The following is a 22,978-nucleotide window of genomic DNA, read 5'->3' on the forward strand; positions in this document are numbered from 1 at the left end:
AAGTGTCATTTCAGTCATCACAATACCATCATCTGTCATAATTATGGATTCACAAGTCTTCAAATATCTTCACTGGTACTTTAATTAGGAAATTATTTGTTTAATTTCATGTTACATCCACTTACTGTAGGCTCAAGTGATAAAATATTCTGAAAGTTAATTTTGTTTAAGATTCTTTATATATATATACTCTTATTAAGCAAACATTTATTTAACATCTCCCATACATCAGTGTCTACACAGAGAAAATACATAGTCCCTGCCCCAAAGAGTATAATTTTATATTTTCAAAGAGACTCCATATAAAATAGCTTATGATCTTAGTGGAAGCCATGTGACTGAAGGTAAAGAACCAAACACACACAAAATTGGGAAATAGGTAATATTTTTCTTTACTCCTTACCCCTTCAGGCCACCCCCAACTTCCATTCTCTTTATTCGCTAGGTACCACTTCACTTTCCTCCAATAAGGGCTTGGTTTTCTCAACAAACATGGTTTTTTCAAGTGATCTTTTTAATTTCTTAACTCATATTACTCTCAACCAATATTATTAAGTGCTAACTATGTGCTAGGCAATAGGATCACATGAATAAGACTCAGTGGCTTCCCCCACAAGGTTCATATTCTAATTAATAACTACATTTAAAGCAAAGAACTCTTAAAGATCAAAGAAGTAAGTATTGAGATGTGGGCTTTGGGGCAACCTGGAACGATGTTAGGTGATATTTGATGGAAAGGAGGATTCGTCTACTTCCTTTTAAAAAAGAAAAGAAAACCAACAACTTTATCTTTTGTTCTGATGACCAATTCATACAAATAAAATCTTATATCTTAAGACCAAGTGAAAAAAAATTTCCTAAGCATGATTTCTAATATGTAATTTATTCATGAAAGTAATGTCTACAGAAAATACATGTTCAAATACTAAGAGTTACAATAAAAATTGAAATTCTTGCTTTAAAAAAAAACCCAGTATTTTGCAGTGACAGGGTGAGTACACTGCATGAATATGCTAATCACTGTTATGTAAATATGTGCATTTTTTTTTTTACTAATGATGGTTTTATATATTTTAAAAGTAATTTTATTTCACAAGGTACTTGGACTTAAAATATTATGATACCCAATCAGCATCAAAAATGCACAATTTGAATACTATTGAAAAATCACAATGGTAAACTTGAAATTACATTCCCTACTCATAATTATAGTAAAAAAAAAAATCTAGCTATTAAACCATAAAATCTCTATTTTTTTTTTCTCTTTAGAACCCCTAGGGCTCTTGCTAGATAAGTTGAACTGGTTAATGTATAAAAGTCATTCTATTTCTATTTCAGAAGAATATTCAAGATTCCAGCCCCTTGGTTTTTCCATTTTCTATTTTAGAAAAGCTGGTCTTAAATTTGAAAGTCAAGTATGGTTATGGGAAGAAAATGCACATAGGATTTTAACTGCCCTTCTCATAACCACAGCCATCTTTAGCTAAAGCAGAAAAGAATTCTCTGCGGGCGCCTGGGTGGCTCAGATGGTTAAGCATCTGCCTTCGGCTCAGGTCATGATCCCAGGGTCCTGGGATCGAGTCCTGCATCGTGCTCCCTGCTCCTTGGGAGCCTGTTTCTCCCTCTGCTTCTCTCTCTCTCTGTCTCTCATGAATAAATAAATAAAATCTTTAAAAAACAAAACAAAACAAAACAAAAACAAAAAGAAAAGAATTCCCTGAATCTCTGAAAAAATTCCGTATCTCTTCTCTTCTCTTAGCTCATCTGGCACTCATCTAGACACCACTGGGACAACAATATTTTCTATGGAAGACGAAGCAAAAACTGGGAAATACCCACTCATCAGTTGTTTTTAAATAGCTATACTGTGAGGCTCAGGACCTTGACTGCTGGTCTTTTTCACCACCCACTCAATACTTGCTATTTGACCTTCAATGCTGACAAAATTCTGGCTCCGTTCCCAAAGGCAGGAGACTGCAAGGCATGTAAGAATGAGAATCCTTGAGATAAAGCTGAACTCTGAGCATGCATCACAGTTTTCTTCAAAGAGAATTAAAGCACATTTCCAGGAATTATTTGGTTTCTACTTGTCATCTCCCATTCTGTCTCTACCAGGTCAGCAGTGATGCCTAGGCAGGGCATTATAAACCATTTTTGTCAATCCTTTTGTTTTACAATGGTGAAAACTAAAATCAATGGTTTCCACTTACACTGACTAACTTTTCCTCACACACGTCTAAGAGTTGTGGCAAAAATGTTGAAAAAAGTGAGGGTGTTTATGTTAAATTTTAAGTAATTGTATCTTTAGATCTACTTGAAGGTACATTAGTAATTTGGATAAAAGTTGTAGGGAGCGTCCCACAGTAAAATTGGGTCTACTGTAAAGTATGTTCTTCCAAAGGGCAAGCATGGCAGATGGCAGATACTCAATGAGTGTTTATTTTAATTAAAAAAGAAGAAGAAAGGAGGGAAGGGAGAGAGGGAAAAAGGGAGGAAGGAAGAAAGGGAAGAAGGAAGTTTTTCCATTCCAAACCAATTAAAATCTCATTTACATTAAATAGTCATTTTCTAAACATTAGCATCTTTGTGCTACCAATTCACTGCCTTGCAATCAGACATTATGCATTGCTTTAAGAGGGTATTCTCCTTTTCTTCTTAAAAAGGGGATAATCTAAATTAATACGCAAAATACGCATTATAGTGATTTGTACAAAAATACGGCATGGTATGGAAATTTTCAGCAGTGGCTTTTAAAAAATATGGGATTTAACTTCTGGACTTACAAATAAGAGGGAAACGTTTGTGAGATGAAAATCTACATTTTTTTTTTTTTAAGCTCTTGACTCTACTTTGAAAGCATTCTTTAACATAGAGGATTAGTATATAACATATATACATTTATCAGAATAGTTTGACCATAGATGTCTCAAAACTAAAAGCTCCCCCCAAAAAAGCACAAAAACACAAATGCAAATTTGCATCTCGAAATTGACACAGTGTCCTTCCCTTTTGCAAAATGGAAGTACCTTTGTTGTAAGTTTAACAAAGGCAACCTGTTGAATTGGTTGCCCTGAGGCACACCCAGCCTCCATTCTACCAACTCATTGCTCCAGCCAAAGATACGTCTCTAGCTAAATCCAGAGAGGAATTACTAGTCTCAAAAGAGAGAATCAAAGACAATGATACTTTGATAGGAGAACCAAAGGAACAAAAGGTTTATGTATCTCTGGGTAGGATTAGCCAGAGGTGTAGAAGGTGTTACCAAGAGCCAGGTTCATTACCTAGTAAGTGTTCAGACATGCCCCAAACTGGCCATTATCATGATTACATGATAAAAAGAACATATTCAAATATTAAATGTAAAAGATAAAACTTCCTTTCCCTAGTCAAGCTTACCAGTGCTACAATACCCTGTCCTCTGGTTTTTGTATATGTGTGTTGTAAGTTGAAAAGAATTTATAGAATATTAATAAAAGATATATTTCAAGAGTTATTAAAATTTCAAGCTAGAAGAAATTTAGATGTTCTCCAATGCAATTTCCTATCTTTTTTTTTAAGATGAGAAAATGAGACTGTAGAGTCATTAATTTTTCAGATTTTTAAGTGGCAGAGTTAGGGCTAAAATCCAGGTCCTCTGATCTCTGCTAGACATCAGTTCCGTCTGTTATCAAACATAATTCACCTCCATGCAAATGCCCACAGAAGCTTTACTCTGCAGAGCTAGAAGGAGATGGTGAAGTTTATTGATCTCTATCCATCATACGCCATTGGTTCTGAGGTCCAACACAATTTCTTTACAAAGTTGCCTTCTCTTGCAAGCTTCACCTTGCCAGTGATTTACCTCTCAGAATATCACCTGATGTCCTATAGAGAGGAGAGGACTTCTCATGCTTCCTCATTTTAAATCAGAACTAAATTAGAAACTTTATGGGTCAGAAAAAGAGGTCAGGTATTCAAGGTACAAAGACTTCAATCACTGTCTTCATATTCCCTCCCCTGTATGTTAGAAATTTTGCACTGACGATAAAACATAAAGGCTAACATTTTTGAAACCTTAGAAAGGCAATAAAGATTTAGTTTGTTTTAACCCCCAATTACTAATTTAAAACAATCCCAAGCATAAAAGTAGAGTCATCACTTTGAAAAATTATGTATGTGTACTCTTCCATTATAATTTTTCATAACCACACACTTCGAAGAATGATGTGTTCATGTTGAACATCAGTTTATGATACTCCTTCAGTCAACAGATGTAAATTGAGTGTGCCAGACGCTGTGCTATGTGAGAAGTCTTTGGACTCAAGCAGTTACAGTTAGATAAGAAAGATAGTAACAATCTTCTGTGGCAAATGCTATCACATAGATATTCACAAGAATCTATGAGAATTCACAAGAGGAAGCTACTAATTTCCACCTCCATGCCCCAGCCTGCGCAGAGAATGAAGAAAGAAATCATGGATGGGCAAAGTGACATGAAACATGCTTTTATTTTCTCTTAAAAAAACAAAAGCGTTTACATTTAAGACCAGCACAAGGCATTTAGCAAGCAAGAAGCATCATCAATACAGTATTAAAAAGCAATAGGGGCTTTTATGGAGGATCTGATCATGTGCATACATAATCTTCAGTCACTGGTCCATGGAGAAAGCAACATTGGTTGGGCTGAAACCATTTCCAGGATCGAGGCAAGGATGATGAGAAATCCCTAGCTAATGAAGTCACCAGCTCACAGGCCTGTTTCTGCTGTGTGTGCTCTTCCCTCAGGCCAGAACATCCTTCCCTCTTCTCCTTGTGTGACTGACTCTTGGTTTTTCCACCACCCTTACCACCATTGCCGCCCCATTATTGTCTGTCTAGGTATCTATTCATTTCCTTCATACCATTTCATTATGTTATTAATATGTATTAAATGGCTGTCTCCCTCATTATAACTTAGCTTCACAAACGCAGTGACTTGTTTTATATCAAGTACTATACCTGGCTTATGTCATTATGCATACACCTATTCATGAAATACAGAGGGAAGGAAGGATGGAAAGAAGAAAGGGGAAAGGAAATCAAGACTCTATCCTATCAAGTGGATGGATGCAACTGAATTTATTTCATCTGTTAACACGCTGCTTGCTTAGACCACTGTTTGTCAGATTTGACTAATGTATGCATGTCTAAAGAAAAAATTTCTCACTGGCTTTTAATGTAAATATTTTTATGGTAATAAAATAACATATTAACATACAACTCAAAGAGATGTACAAATCTGTGCTAAATAAACTAAAAAAAACTAAACTAAAAAATCCTAATATAATTATATAATTAATATAATTTAATTATCAACATCAGAGTGATCTACTAGATGATGTTATTTTTAAAAATTAATTACAACTCACATGAATTAGGTACTGATTACTCTAGCATAGGGAACATGTGATGTCTCAGTTTGCCTACCACTTATCTCTGTCTCAACAACTGAGAAACCTTTCTTAAGACAGCACTACATGGTAGTATCATTTGGCCTTCACTTTTAGGGAATGCAACATTTTCTGTATTAAACATACCTCTGTTCTTTTATTGGGTCAATTAAGGAATACAACCTGGGGCCAATGAATGGGATTCTAAAAAACAGCTATTGAAAACATGAGGCAGCCCTCAATTATATAATCGTTATATAGATTTTTTTTTAGATTACTATGAACACTTAAATAATTCTGGGTGAGAATTCATCCATCTCCCATTTTGAGAAACAGGCACATCTGAATTATTGTCTATTCTCTGGCTTCAGGGCTTATAGAAAAAGACCTAGATTTGAAACTCTGCTCAAAACACAAGCTATGTAAATCTAAGCAATTTTCAATTCTATTGAGCATGAGAACCCCTATATACAAAACTGTAGTCCTCTCTGATTCTCAGTGTCTTCCTCTTTAAGGTGATAGACTTAGAACAGTTGATATTCAATACCATTTTGTACGAGATATATGGATTGGCATGCCACTTAAAATGGTAGTATGATGGCATTTGGCAGAGCCTGTAGAAATATCTGAGTCTTTCTTTCAATAATCACCTGTCACCATGAGACAAAGGCACTAAAGCAAGACTCAAACCATTTTATTATTGGCTCAGGCTTTGGCCCAAAAGTCCTGTAAAGATTTCTGATAAAACAGTGTTGACAAAAGAAGACTCCTTTTCCCTATGCAGGGTGAGTGTAAGTGGCCTTGAACCATCATGTCTTATTTCCTCAATTTTTCCTCAAAAGCTCAAATCCAAGTCTTGCCATGCCACTGGGATGTAATGCCTCATCCCAGCAACAGATTTGAAAGAGTGAGAGTAAGGATGAGAGAAAGGTGACCGAGAGACAGAGAGAGAGAACTGGGGAATGTTCCAAAGCAAGAGGCCTCCTACGGAGACCATCCTGGAGAGGCACAAAAACCCCTAGAACAGTTGCTGGAGATAGGATGGAGGAAAGGAGTACAAGCAAGGCAGAGAGATGCAGAGATACAAAAAGTGACTCAGAAAATCAGAGAGATTCAGGGAGTCAGAAATTGTTTCTCTAATGAAGGATCAGGATCCAGTTTTTTATACATTGGGCCAAGAATAAACCAGCTGCAAGGGTAAAGGGATAATTGGCCCTTTTTCCTCCTATATAGTAGTCCCTTGAGAACTAAAGTGGGGGATGGGGATTAATGTCTGGGCATGCACCAGATTGGCCTTTTAAACCCATTATTGTGAACCATCACTAGCACAGTGGCCAGTGAAAAAGCCCTCAAGTGTGACTTGCCGAGGAAGAACTTCCTCTCCTTGGGGTTGGAGTAAGGAGAATGGGAGGGAAGCCGAACGTCTTTCATCTATTTAATTCCATTAAATTACAAAAATTAACGTCATTCCTTGCCCAAATCTATTCTCCAACATCATCCTATCAGCAGGTGTCCAAGTCCCATAGCCTTGTGTCTTCTAGTCATAACTCTGAAATAGATACATAATTTAAAAGAGGACCTTTACTGTGAATCCTTTTAGGTTCCCCTCTGGGACTTCAGCGACCAGTGGTACATTCCAGATTTGCTTCCATAGAAATCCACAAAAAAGAATGACAGAAAGGTGGGTTTGATAGGCCAGCACATGCTCTATTCAGTTTCCTGCCACATGTCCAAGAGGATACTCTAGCGTACATTTCCTATTAGCCATTTCCATGTTATGTATAGGAATTCAGAAGACAATCATCAGCCACAGCCACTGCTATATATCACTTGTGTCTTGTGTTAGAGTGCATCCCATCTGCTTCTGTTCATGAAATTGTCTTCATGGTATGAGTTTGTAAAGAGAGCCAGAAGTTAAAATACAGGTTTATTAGGGGGTATTGATGAATCAGAGCAGTGTAATGTGGGAACCGCCTGCAGATGTCTACAAAACTATGAGATTCAGTTCACAAATGACTACAAAAACTGAGGATTAGATGTAGGTACATGGGTTGCAGCAGGCCATGCATGCCATCTTGGATACATGCTCTTTGAGCACATCTCCTAACAACTAAGCATTGCCTACAGAAGGCCAACACCTCCTTCCTCTCCTAGGACTTCTCAGCAAAAAATTATGAGTTATTAACATAATTCTTGGAACCCATAGTGTGCCTCTAAATTGGCATCATTATTTCAAAAAGTACAGGGTTCTTCAGCAAGGATCTATGCATGCTCTATTCCTATTTATTAAATTAAGTATTCATTTCTTTTTTTCTCTCTCTCCCATTTGAAAAATATGTGTACTCAGAAACCTCTTGACACTAGTTTGGATCTTGCCCACCCCCTCAGAACATTTATTTTTTTTCCTTCCTGGCCTTCTTATACTATTTATTTCACTGTTCTGCCTGGTTTTGTCAATTGTTAGCTTTGGGCCATAGATTTTTTTTTTTAAAGATTTTATTTATTTATTTGACAGAGAGATAGACAGAAGAGCATAAGCAGAGGGAGTGGCAGAGGGAGAGGGAGAAGCAGGCTCTGCACTGAGCAGGGAACCCGCTGTGGGACTCGATCCCAGGACCCTGAGATCATGACCTGAGCTGAAGGCAGGTGCTTAACCATCTGAGCCACCCAGGCACCCTGGGCCATAGAGTTTTTTAATCCTTATTAAATTCAGTCTCCCCATGTATAAAAAACTATGCATATAGTACTGTAAGAATTAATGAAATAATACTGTTAAGTAGAGTTCTGAACATGGACCATAACACATAACAATTCATAATAAATGTTTACTCCCTTTTGTCTTCCTAGAAAGCCCCAGTAGAGTGAGAAATTACCTCTTAAAATGTATCTTCAATTTTTTTTTAAAGATTTTATTTATTATTTGACAGAGAGAGAATGAGAGAGAGAGAGCACATGAGAGGAGGGAGGGTCAGAGGGAGAAGCAGACTCCCCGCCGAGCAGGGAGCCCGATGCGGAACTCGATCCAGGGACTCCAGGATCATGACCTGAGCCGAAGGCAGTCGCTCAACCGACTGAGCCACCCAGGCGCCCTATCTTCAATTTTTATTAGCTGAAACTCATTTCAATTGCCACTCCAATAAAAAATTTGTAATTGAGGAATGGCTTGAGTTAATTACACTCTAAAATAAGTTTAACTAAATAAAATTAGTTTCTAGAATTCAGTAAAATCACTAATATACTTTGCAAGAAAAAATCTGAAATTTTCAGACAGACATCAAACAGAAATTTAGACAACTACCAACTGTGTGGAATGCCACATAATGCAAGTCCCATGGACAGCATCACACAACTCCTATTTCTCAATCTAGAATAGAAAAGGAGAAAACAGGTCAGAAACAAAAACGCAATTTCTGTTAAGGTAGCTGAGCAGAGGCATATAAACTTCGACAACAAATTTTGCTGCTAAAAATTATTTCTATGAGCAAAACAAATTATGTGATTCAAAATAATTAAAATAGGTTGAAAGTTTTGATTCAAACTATTCTCTGAGATCCATAAGTAGTTTGAGGTTTTTTCATTTTCCCCCATAATATTAAGATGTGTTACAAGAATTGAAAAATTAATATCTGATAGTTACATTGACCTCGTTGTAAAGGCTGTGGATAGTGACACAAAGAATCTCGCACACTCTGCTTTGAAAAATGAATTAAATTGATAGAATTTCAAGCAGTAAACAACAGTCTAATGTAAAACATGAATCATTTATGCATGTTTTAAAAATTCAGCCAAGTTGTCTATATTGCAAGATTTGCATCTCATAGTTTTAGAAGGAAAGGGCATCAGAGGGGGCAAACTCATTCAAATCTTTAAAACATTCTCAAGCATTTTTAAAAGTCAAAAAGAGAAACAATATTTTAAATAAGCACTATCTTTTTATCACAACAGCATGTGAAATGATGACGCTTTAAAGAGGAAGTTTTGAAAACACTGAGAATTTTAGATAAGTAATTATGTCACTATCTGTGATGATGACTAAAACTGCCTTCACTAAAGATCTTTGCTCAAATATTCAAAATGCAGACTAACAGAACACTTAGATCATTTGTGAAATCTTTGTATACTTTGAAAATGGAATTCCTGCTTATATTCCCCTTTACTCTACCCTTCACTCTAAAGGTAAATTACCCATTTCCAAAATAATTGTGAATATTACAATGTATATTTTATAGGCAAATGTAAAGATTTAGGAAATAAATAAAAGTATTAGCTTACTGGAAGAATCATGAGAGTTTACTTTTTAGAAAGCACGAGCATTTGTGTGGCTAAGCAAAATTTCTAGAAACCTGACTCTGAAAGTGTCACATGACTCTAGAAAGTGACTCCGAAACCATAAGTTTCATGTCTTCCTTTAACAGAGGAAGTATGGGGAGAAGTGATTAATTGAAGGTGACATACCTCACTAATGGAGGAACAAAGTTCATGACCCAGGATAGCCCTGAGGTTTCATAAAAGACAAAAATTGACAAGATGTAGAAAGTCTCCTTTAAAAATCTAAAGAAAATGTAAGTATTGAGTCTAAGCATTTAAAACAAAACAAAACAAAAACAAAAAATACCTAGGAAAAAGATTCAAAGTAGATTCAGGAATTTGGCCCTGGAAAGCTGTCTGAGAATGTGTTAGAGTCTTACTGCTGATGTTTCCTGCCTGCCTTCCCTGAAGGAGGTTCTCAATGTTAAATAACAGAGTTGAGTCAGGGTTATGTTGGCTTATTTAAATAATCAGTGCATGCTGAAAGCAAGGCCAGGACTATGGCACATTTGACCCATATCCAGGTCAGTGAGCTCATATCTATAGGTTCAGTTCTTTACTCTAATAACCTCGTTTCTCAAGATTGTCCACAAGGGAGGCCAAGCAGAAGGTGTGCATCTATTTATCCAAAATATGGTTTTAATTCTAGCGAGGGATGCCATATTATTTAAGCATTTGTGACCCTGTACTTAGAAAATATATTCAAATAGGAATTCAGGCTCACAAAAATTAGCTGAGGATTATGCTAATGCACTGAATGGATTCTGTTAATCTCTTCTATGGATATGACACAAACAGGAACAATGAGTTAGAAGAGAAAGGGCGCCTGGGTGGCTCAGTTGGTTAAGCGACTGCCTTCGGCTCAGGTCATGATCCTGGAGTCCCGGGATCGAGTCCCGCATCAGGCTCCCTGCTCAGCAGGGGGTCTGCTTCTCCCTCTGCCCTCTTCCCTCTCGTGCTCTCTGTCTCTCATTCTCTCTCTCAAATAAATAAATAAAATCTTTAAAAAAAAAAAAAAAGAAGAGAAAGATACTTTATTCTAAGTGAAAATATATGTAGTGCTTATTACGATAAAATTTTAGTATAATATGTTAAGATATTAAAAATTATATTTGCCTAGCTAGTGAAATTAAGCAAGAAAAAGAAATAAAAGGCACCCAAATGGGATAGGAAGAAGTAAAACAGTCACTATATGGAGATGACATGATACTATATACAAAAAACTCTAAAGACACTAACAAAAAGCTGTTAGAACTAATAAAAAAAAATTCAGTAAAGTTTCAGGATACAAAATCAATATAGAGAAATCTGTTGTGTTTCTATATACTAATAATGAAATATGAAAGAGAAATTAAGAAAACAATCCCATTGATACATGCACCCCTATGTTTATTGCAGCATTATTTATAATAACCAAATTATAGAAGTAGTCCGAGTGTCCATCGACTGATGAACGGATAAAGATGTGGTATATATACACAATGGAATATTATTCAGTCATAAAAAAGGATGAAATCTTTCCATTTGCAACAGCATGGTTGGAGCTAGAGAGTATAATGCTAAACGAAATAAGTCAATCAGAGAAAGACAAATACCCTATGATTTCACTCATATGTGGAATTTAAGAATCAAAACATAAGAACAAAGGGGAAAAAAAAGAGATAAACCAAAACTCTATATATAACTATAAAGAACAATCAGAGAGTAAGAAAAAAAGAACAGAATCCAACCCAATCAGATACCACCACGGTGGCCAGCACCACTACCTGTCTTCTTCCTGCCTAAGGAAAGAAGTATGGGGGGAAAGTCATAAGCCCCTCAAAGGCAAAGAGAAGGAATTGCAGAAGAATCGCTAGCAACTGGGGAGATTGGCAGGTTGTTCCTCACTCTGTAATGTGCTTGGGGTGTTCTGAACCTATCACTGAGTAAAGGACAAAAGAACGGCAGGGCAGAGAAAATTTTGTGACAATGTGAAGGAGCCTTCCGTACTACATTTGTCCTATCAGCCATACTTGAATTTCCAGGAGACCAAGTTCAACCAGGGAAGGTGGGACACCTGGTAATGATATCCTGGCAGCAAGAAGCTGTGGGTATACTGCCCACTCGGAGAGCTGAAGGGGGAAAAATGAGGACTAGGTATCGATTGCCCCATCTCCAACAGAACCATGAATTCATCCAGAGAAACAAGAGCAACCACTGTAGTCCCCTACAGTGATAGGCTCTTAGAGATGCATTTGTCCTTGATCTCTTCTTCCCCTCTGTCAGTTCTCAGTATGAGAGCCCTCAAAAAGAGGTAAAGAAGACATTCAAATGGCCAACAGACACATGAAAAAGTGCTCAACATTGCTCGACATCAGGGAAATCCAAATCAAAACCTCAATGAGTTATCACCTCACACCAGTCAGAATGGCTAAAATTAACAAGTCAGGAAAGGACAGATGTTGGCAGGGATGCGGAGAAAGGGGAACCCTCCTACACTGTTGGTGGGAATGCAAGCTGGTGCAACCACTCTGGAAAACAGTGTGGAGGTTCCTCAAAAAGTTGAAAATAGAGCTACCCTACGACCCAGCAATTGCACTACTGGGTATTTACCCCAAAGATACAAATGTAGGGATCCAAAGGGGTACGTACACCCTGATATTTATAGCAGCAATGTCCACAATAGCCAAACCATGGAAAGAGCCAAGAGTCCATCGACAGATGAATGGATAAAGAAGATTTGGTATATATATACAATGGAATATTATGCAGCCATAAAAAGGAATGAAATCTTGCCATTTGCAACGACATGGATGGAACTGGAGGGTGTTATGCTGAGCGAAATAAGTCAGTCAGAGAAAGACATGTATCATATGATCTCACTGATATGAGGAATTCTTAATCTCAGGAAACAAACTGAGGATTGCTGGAGTGGTGGGGGGTGGGAGGCATGGGGTGGCTGGGTGATAAACCTTGGGGAGGGTATGTACTATGGTGAGCGCTGTGAATTGTGTAAAACTGTTGAATCACAGACCTGTACTTCTGAAACAAATAATACATTATATGTTAAAAAAAAAAAAAGGAAGAAGATAGCAAGAGGAGAACAATGAAGGGGGGGAAATTGGAGGGGGAGACAAACCATGAGAGACTATGGACTCTGAGAAACAAACTGAGGGTTCTAGAGGGGAGGGGGAGAGGGGGATGGGTTAGCCTGGTGATGGGTATTAAAGAGGGCACGTACTGAATGGAGCACTGGGTGTTATATGCAAACAATGAATCAATGAACACTACATCAAAAACTAATGATGTAATGTATGGTGATTAACATAACATGATAATTAAAAAAAAATTTAAAAAATATTATCAGTGATCTTTGAAAAAAAAAAGAAGAAGAAGTAAAGAGTATCCAGTTCATGGCCCTCTCAAACACAGACACACACACACATTCTCTCTCTCTCTCTCTCTCTCTATCTCTGCTCTGTCTCTGTCTCTGTCTCTCCCTCCTCTCCCCCATCTCATAGTGCTGGAGAGAGAGGAGAAGAACATGGGCACACTGTGCTTCCTCTCTACTTGAACTACCCCATCAAGACTGGTAAGTGCTGTAATGGGGAGGAACATAGCTGAGATTAAAACTAAGCATGAGTCTTCAGTTTTAAATTACACTGAAATTTAATCATTAAAAATGACTGGCATCAGGGGTGCCTGGGTGGTGCAGTCAGTTAAGCATCTGACTCTTGGTTTCAGCTCAGGTCGTGATTTCAGGGTTGTGAGATTGAGCCCCATGTGGGCCTCCATGCTCAGTGGGGAGTCTGCTTAAGACTCTCCCTTTCCATCTTCCCCCCCCCCCCCCGCCCCATGCTTGTGCTCTCTCTCACTCTCGGCTCTCTCTCAAATAAATAAATAATTCTTTTAAAAAAAAATGACTGGCATAGTTTCTCAAAAGTTTAAACATGAAGTTACCATATAAACCATCAATTTCATGCCTAAGTATATAACCAAGAGAAATGAAAACATACATCCACACAAAAACTTGTACATGAGTATTCATAGCAACATTATTCATAACAGCCCCAAAGTGGAAACAACCCAATTATCCATCAACTGAAGAATGGATAAAGAAAATGTAGCATATCGATGGAATATTATTCAGCCATATAAAGAAATGAAGTACTGATACATGCAAGACATGGATAAATCTTGAATATATTATGCTAAGGGAAGGAAACCAAAATTCAGAAAGTGAGAATACCAATATATGCATCTGGCATTCCTTCCTCATAAAAGCGGTCAAAACATTTTGTAAATTATAGTTGATGTAGTTTACAATTGATAAATATTCACTGAATGAATGAGCATATGGTAATAGTGCTAGAAAAATAGAGAGCAGCTGGATCTAGGCAAGATAAAGGTAAAGAAGACAGGACAAGAAGATTGAGTGTCCAAAAGAAACTTAAGAGAAAATAACTAGCAAATGGCTGTGAAATACTTCATATATCAGGGGAAGAAAAAGTCACCTTTTAAAATACATTACTCCAAGCACTAAAGATGTAAATGTTCAAATCACATTTTCACCTATTCATATTTCCCCTAAGTTCTCTTCTCCACTAATTGAGAGAGTGAAAATATGCCTAGGTTTATGCTAATGAGATAATCCATATACAGGCTATCTGGTTCATATATTGAATTGCATTACAAATACAAAAGGCTTCAGTCAATATGATTAAATGTTAGAAGCGGAACTCAAGGGATTCAACTCCAGTAATTCACTCTCAAACTGGGGTTGAGGAATAGGATAAGAAAACCAGGGCTGCTTCTCTCTGGGGTAGTTCAATTCTCAAAGAAAATCCTTAACACGGCTTACTTGTCTGTGCGTATCTCTCCAAATTAATCTCTGATCACTTCTTGTCTTCTTTTCTTCCTTGACCATGACATACTTCCCAACCATCTACCAAAGAGCCATGACCTACACCTTTTATTCTGCCATATATACCACCCTGACAGCTTGTAATAAAGTTGTATCATCATCTTTCAATTCTCAGTTCAACATATATTCTTTTGAAAAACTCTCACCGAATCTTGAAGTGGTAATAGGTGTCCCTCCTATGGCCTCCAATGGTAAATAGTTATTATATTGTATAGTAACTGCAGTAATCTGTAACATCCACTGAAATTTAACACTGGATTCATGATGCTTCATATTATTATATCACCTATGATAGGGACTGCTAACTCTTTTTCAATACCCATGTTCTCCTCTACTCCCAGGATAAAGCTGGGCTACATGGCCAGCCCCTTTGCAGTTGGGTTTGGTCATGTGACTCAGTACCAGCTAATCAAATGTAAACAGAAGTGGTAAGAGCCACTACCACACCTGGTCCATCCAAACCTTCTATGCAATACTCCCTTTTATATCCACCTTCTATTTGACGAGGAAGGGATGACCCCATGGTGAATTAAGAAGCCAAAATTTAAAATTACAAAATTTCTGGCAGCCTGGATTTCTAAACATTTCTTTGGGGCAGACCAAGAAGATTCCCCTCACTTACTAGGAATCTCTTTTGACTTTCACCTGAGAAAGAAGCTGCTTCTTTTTAAATTCTTTTTTGGGGGGGAGGAAGAGAACTCTGTTTGTTATCGAATTGGTTATATCCCCTTTATATTTCCTGGAAACTAACATAACAACTACAGGCACATTAGAAATTTATAAGTCTGTGTTGAATTTTTTAAAAAGTCAAATGAATGAATGAGTAGCATAAATACCTTAAATTCTTTTTGTCATACTAATATAAAAACAGCTAACATGTATTTTATGCTTACTATGTGCCACTGCTTTCTAAGATCATTTACATAAGTTAGTTAATTCAATCCTCTTAACAATGTTATGAGATAGGTACTTTTATTATCTCATTGCACAGATTAGTAAATTTAAGCTTAAACCAGCTTACTCACTCACTACTCAATGTATCATAATTAGTATCTGGCTGAGTCAAGATTCAATCCAAATAATCTGACTCGAAGTCTATATTTTTAAGCACTCTGAAATGGTTGCATAGAAGTAAGCTATTTTAAAAAAAGTCTTCAACTAAAAGCAGAATAAAATAATATTTTATATCAATAATACCATCTCTTGATATAATCATTTCTAGGAATGAGCTAAGATTTCCCAAAAAATTTATGATGACACACAACACCATCTTATACGTCTTTTTCAATACCAAGAGACTTAGTTGCTACACAGAAAGTCAGTTTTAGATTTAAGAATAAAATCCAAGTTTCAAGGTTCCTAATATTACCTTAAACACTTAATTGGCGTTTTGTCTTCTTCTAGCTCATATATTTTAACAAACAGCAAGTGCCTTAGAGATTTCTTGATTTCATTAACTCACAAGTTTCATTAAATATATAAAATTAGAGCTTAGTCTTAAATCAGTAATCAATTCTTGCACATTTAGAGGTCAACCCTCAGGTTATAATTCACTCAAAATCACTTTATTCTCTAAGTTAAGAAAATTCAGCATTATCTAATATAGTGTCATCTTCATCATGTCCAGAAAAAAAACCCTCTCCACACAATCAGATCAATGTCTATCCTAGACAATATAGACTAGATTAATTGGGTTGGTGTCTATTTGGATTTTAGTTGTTTTATCAGGAGTCTCAGACTGGCTTCTAAAAATCACTGCTTGGATACAAATGTAGGGATCCAAAGGGGTACGTGCACCCCGATGTTTATAGCAGCAATGTCCACAATAGCCAAACTGTGGAAAGAGCCCAGATGTCCATCGACAGATGAATGGATAAAGAAGATGTGGTGTATATGTACAATGGAATATCACGCAGCCATCAAGAGGAATGAGATCTTGCCATTTGCAACAACGTGGATGGAACTGGAGGGTGTTATGCTGAGCGAAATAGGTCAATCAGAGAAAGACATGTATCATATGACCTCACTGATATGAGGAATTCTTAATCTCAGGAAACAAACTGAGGGTTGCTGGAGTGAGGGGTGGGGTGGGAGGGATGGGGTAGCTGGGTGATAGACATTGGGGAGGGTATGGGCTATGGTGAGCACTGTGAATTGTGCAAGACTGTTGAATCACAGATCTGTACCTCTGAAACAAATAATGCAATATATGTTAAGAAAAAAAAAAGAAGATAGCAGGAGGGGGAGAATGAAGGGGGGGAATCGGAGGGGGAGATGAACCATGAGAGACGATGGACTCTGAAAAACAAACTGAGGATTCTAGAGGGGAGGGGGGTGGGAGGATGGGTTAGCCTGGTGATTGGTATTGAGGAGGGCACGTTCTGCATGGAGCACTGGGTGTTATGCACAAACAATGAATCATGGAACACTACGTCGAAAACTAATGATGTAATGTATGGGGATTAACATAACAATAAAAAATTAAATATAAAAAAACATCACTGCTTGGGACGCCTGGGTGGCTCAGTTGCTTAAATGTCTGCCTTGGGCTCAGGTCATGATCTCAGGGTCCTGGGATCCAGGCCCACATTGGGCTTACCACTTAGCAGGGAGTCCGCTTCTCCCTCTACCCCTGCTCATGCTCTCTCTCTCTCTTTCTCTCTCAAATAAATAAATAAAATCTTAAAAAAAAAAGAAGCACCTGTGTCATTAAAAAATAAAATAAAATAAAAATAAAAGTAAAAAAAAAAATCGCTGCTTTCCAGTGTCAAATTCTAATAGCCTGGGTATGTCAAACACACTCACAAGTATCACCAAACTTGAATGTTAGCTATTATTTAGGTAATAATAAACTTTATGATAGAAGTAAAACAGATGGTTTCAAAAAAGCACTAGAATTCATCACTGGATTCATTTGCAAAATCTACACAACTGCCTTATATTTAGAATAACCATAATGATCATACTTCATCTCTGACTCAGCTGCTTCCCTCATGTTACAATATCCATAATTCAGGTCACAGTCATTTGTTATGATCATTAGTGAAAGATGGCCAAACAGATATTGTCACCAAACTTGGTGTAAATCTGTTTTAAAACCATTTTAAATAGCTAATCAAAGGTGCTAGGGGTAGGGGTATTCAGGGTTGATGGAAGAACTTTTCTTTTTCACAGATTCTTCACACAGCGTAATTTTAACTTTTTTCCACATACAAGTGGGACTTAATTTCAAAGATTAAAAAAAGAAAAAATATTACCTAAAAACTGGAAAAATATAGTACTTATAAAATGTTTATAATAATTATGGGTATATTAATTCATTTTTTTAAATTGGCTACATGCAACATTTTTCTGTGCTTTGTTGTTGTTATTCGGAAACAACCCAAATCAACTTTATTTTTTAGGAATAACATTTTTTTTCAAGTAATCTCTGCACCCAATGTGGGTCCCAATGTGCAACCTCGAGATCAAGAGTTGCATGCTCTACCAACTGAGCCAGCTAGGCACATCTTAACTTTATTGTTTAAAACTGCTCTGAATAAAATCTGTCTCTGTATAAGTGCGATACTGTAGAAAATGATTTGAGGAGAAAGTTTTGGCTTAAATGAACTAAAGTTTCTCCCATTCTAAAAATTATAGGATACAAAGAACTTTAGTTTGATTTATTTTAAATGTAAAATAGTTCTATTTTGAGGTATACTTCTAACATTTTGCCCAAGGAACCCTGATCGGGGGTGGAAAGTCTTGTTTACAAACCAGGCACTGTCTCCAGAGAGAGGAGAACTTACAGGTATTTTTGCCTTTGCTCAAAAAGAAAATACAAGAAAAGTGGCAGTGAGACTTTCTAAGTTTTCAAACTTGTGCAGGTTGTGGTGTTTAGAAGGCAAGGTGCAATTTGAATAAGAACATAAGACAGCAATAGTAGGTTCAAATAATTAAGTGTATAATGCACGAAACCAGATATATTGTTCTAGTAGAGATGAAAGGTGATGGTACAGATAAAAGAAAAACCTAACTGAAAAAATTGTATTCATTAACAGAGGTTTGCAACATATTAGGTATTACGGACTGAACTGTGTCCCCCCGCCAGATTCACATATTGAAGCCCTACCCCTCATGCCCATGTAACTATACCTGGGGATAATTAAAGTTAAAAGAGGTTGTAAGGGTAGGGCCCTGATCCAACAGGTCTCTTGTCCTTACAAGAGGAGAAGAGATATCAGAGCTCTCTTACGCTCCTGTACACAAGGCAGTAGGCATGGGAGGACATAGAGGGAAAGCAGCTGTCTGAAAGCCAGGACGAGAGGCTTCACCACAGACTAATCTTATCCTGGTCTTCCAGCTTCCAGAACTATGAGAAAATACATTTTTGTTCTTTAAGCCACCTTTTTGTTATGGCAGTCCGAGCAAACTAATACACTTTTTTAACATGGCTGCCATTATTCCTTTCTAACAGATTAATGCAGTTCTGCAACTTGAGCAGCATAGGTGTTGTAGAAATAGCTTCCCATCACGTACCAGAGAATAGGTCTCTTTGTACAACGTATGCATCCCTTGATGTTGTGGGCCCACCTATCACTCGAACCCCATTTCTTGTCATTTCACTACTCTCACAAAATGGAGCTATCTATTGATGTCTCTTTTACAACTCTATGTCTTTCCTCTCCTCTGAATTCTTTTCTCAGTTTAACTACCTGGAAAACTGCCCCCAACCTTCAGCAGCCCAGGTAAGGTTCACCTCTTGCTTTGTGCCGCCTTCCTCAACCCTTCTACACAGAATCATCACTCACTGCTTGGCATTAATTGTATCTGTGTTTTTAGACCATCCAGTGCTTACATGATTGTCTGTCTCAATTATAATTTTGCTTACCTGTTTTCCCCACAGATGTGTAGTTTTTAATAACAAGGATAATACGGAGTTTGATTCTCTTTATTGAGTTGAGGAGAAGCTCAGTTAAAATTTTACTAAAATAAATTGAAAACCTTTTTTTAGGACAGGAGAAACACACATTTCGAGGGTGTTAATACTCTCCTTTTAGAAATGCCTTTCAAGAGAGAGAAAAACAAATCCAGAATAAGTTTATTGAACATTTTTAGCTGGTTAGGAATACTTAAAAGGGTAAATTTTTCATTTCATTAGTTACGTTCCCTCCAGTAATAATGAAATAAGCCTCATCAAAATATATGAAGGCCAAGGGCATTCTTATGCTTGAAAGCACCAATATTGAAAATAAACAAGCAAGAAGTAGTTCTGATTGAAAGCAAATCTAAAGAAAAGTTAAGGATTTAGGAGCAGGCAAAAAGCAAAGCTGAGGGAACACTGGATCAAGAGCAAGGAAATCTGGTTTTTAGCTCCCCATCTGCCAGTCATTAGCAATATCCCATGGCCAATACACACATATATACACCCACGCACATGTGCGCATGCACACACACACACACACACACACACTATTCATCTGTAAAAGGAGGGCATTTATAACAACTAAATATTTTTTTCCCAGTTTTAACATTTTTCAAGCTGTTCAATTGTTCTTCATTGAGATGATTCTTTAAAAAGATTTACTTAATGTGATTTAAACTTTGTTGTCATGAAGTGATTATGATTTAATATATTAAGTTATGATTTTGAGTTATGACTTTGATATATGAGGTTGAGAATGGTCGATACTATTCACAGCACCTGGTACTGGCACTGCCCTTCCTGGCTATAGATACCTTTCATTGACTGACTCACTAACTCATTCAAAAATATGCTTCAGAACTTACAATGTGCCAGGCATCTACCTTCACTTAAAAAAACTCCTTTTTTTTTTTTTTTTTTTAAAGTAGGCTCACACAACACAGGGCTTGAACTCATGACTCTGAGACCAAGACCTGAGCTGAGATCAAGAGTTGGGTGCTCAGCTGACTGAGCCACCCAGACACCCCAGAAACTACTTCTAAGTAAGGAATTGGCCATTCACAGGCAAATACATGGTCCTTAAATTTACTAAATGCCCTCTAATACAGAAATGGTCAGTTTTTATTTTTTTTTTTTTTTTTTTTTTTTTTTTTTTTTTAAAGATTTTATTTATTTATTTGACAGAGACAGAGACAGCGAGAGCAGGAACACAAGCAGGGGGAGTGGGAGAGGGAGGAGCAGGCTTCCTGCTGAGCTGGGAGCCCGATGTGGGACTCGATCCCAGGACCCTGGGATCATGACCTGAGCCGAAGGCAGTCGCTTAACCAACTGAGCCACCCAGGCGCCCAGAAATGGTCAGTTTTTAATCTGATTCTTTGTGGGTGCATTTGAACACTACTGTAAAAAATTAAAATTAAAAAGCACAACGTCAAAACTCCTGGTGTTTGAACTGCCGTGAAAGATGATATAAAAAATAATAATAATTCAAAGTTATTTACCCCCCATCTTTGAGGAGGGGAGGGGCAGAGGGAGAGGGAGAGAGAATCTTATGCAGGCTCCATGCCCAGTGTGGAAGCCAGACACGGGGCTCGATCCCACAACCCTGAGATCATGACCTGAGCAGAAATCAAGAGTCATGACACTTAACCGACTGAGCCACCCAGGTGCCCCTACCCTAAATTTTGACTGCTTTATTAACAAATAATATTTGGAAAGAAAATTAAGAAACTTTTTTGGGGGAAATAACAGTAGCCTGTCTTTGGTTTGTATGAGAATTAGTACTTTCTCGTCAATATAACTCTATTTTGTTAAGTTTAGTTATTATAAGTTTAGAAACACTGGTAATATAATGATATCAAAATACAACTTATCTTAGAAATATTATGAATTAAAGTGATTTTTATTTTGAGGCAATTTTCATTAATCAGAATTTTTTGCATTTTCTTATTTATATTTCCGATTTATTAGCAAAATAACTACGCTGCACTGAAGACCATGTGTAACTATGTAGACCTTCTGGGGAACTACACAGAGAAATTACATAGCATAGCCAAGGCTGTATGATAAAATCCTCTTTGAGCAGCTTAGGGCAGAGTTCCTCAGACTGGGGTTCCTGTGCATATTCTCTGACATCTGCAAATTCTCAGATTGTAGAAACAATGAACTTGGGCCTGATCCACTCTATCCCACGTTCATTAGTAGAAGATAACACTAAGCTCACCAAAGAGTCAGAACATTTGTTTGATCTTCTTTCACCATCTTCACACACTCAGCTCCTGAATCCTCTGCTCTTCTTACCCCACCCCCGACACCCCCCCACCCCATTTAGGGGATCCAGGAAGATCTTATCTAATTAATCTTTTAAATTGTACCCATTGTGGCCAGACTATACCAGAATAAGACTCCCTGGGATAAAACACTGGATCTTACTCATACTTCCATTTTATTCCATGTGTTTCTCCATATCAAAGTCCCCGTAGTGGATCCTCCATATTCTGTTTTCTCGCATTAACCTGATCCCTTTCTGAGTTTGATAAACATGATTTTATATTCAAGATAATACCATAATGTAATCTATAGTATAAAACAAGGTACAATGAGAAAAGAGCCCTAGAGTATAGGATAAGAGAGAAAAGACTCTACTGCTTTGCCTCTAATGCCCACACAATCTTGGTCACATTGCCTCCTATCACTAAGCCACAATTTTTGCATCTGTAATGCTAATCCTCACATTCCCCACTGGTTTGCTGTGACGAATGCAAGAACTGGTATGGAAATGCACCATTAACTGTCATGATATTTTTATTAATCCTTATGGGATACACTTATTAACTTATTTATGAGGTCTTTGGCTAAGGATATATGAGGTCGGACTTACTTGGAGGCAAATCACGGCACCACTGTCTAATATGGAGTAATGCATATTATTCCTAAACCTTGGTTTCTTCATGCATAAATGGGGATAATCCTACCTCATAGGATTATTTTAAACATTTCATAAGATAACATATATAAGTTCATAGTCTTAATGCTTGGCCCTGATAAATAAATGCTTAAAAAGTGGTAGCAATTTCAAAAAATATTTATAGGATGTACATTTGTTGCTATTTTTTTTATAATTCAACTAGACAAATGAGAACTTTGTGAAATTATAATGTCTGAGAACGTAAAATACTAAAGCAGAACCCTGACCCAAATTCCTAATTAAGTTCTTGAACTTTAGCACAAGGGAAATAGCCTCAAAAACATACCGCTGGGGATGTTTATGTCATTCAGTCTATAATGTTTCTTCTTTCATTTACATATCCTATAGCTATAGATGAAGGGAAAACACACTGGGGATCCTTCAGGGGGTATCTCCCTCCATCAACTGATGATCACAGCTAGGAAAGCTTTTTGTAGCTACAGGAAGAGCTGGAGATTTTTTCCTCTCACTCGTTGTAGCCTAGAGATTTG

At 37.2% G+C, this 22,978-nt stretch overlaps 1 protein-coding gene across 1 annotated transcript in view; it reads right to left on the reverse strand.

Annotated features, from left to right (window-relative positions):
* The window catches only part of ARHGAP24 (Rho GTPase activating protein 24), a 503,873-nt gene that overhangs the window by 395,705 nt on the left and 85,190 nt on the right, over positions 1 to 22,978 (reverse strand). The gene's annotated exons all lie outside the window — the stretch shown is intronic.

The sequence above is a fragment of the Neomonachus schauinslandi genome, chromosome 2, assembly GCF_002201575.2.
Source record: "Neomonachus schauinslandi chromosome 2, ASM220157v2, whole genome shotgun sequence".
Classification (NCBI taxonomy): Eukaryota; Metazoa; Chordata; class Mammalia; order Carnivora; family Phocidae; genus Neomonachus; species Neomonachus schauinslandi.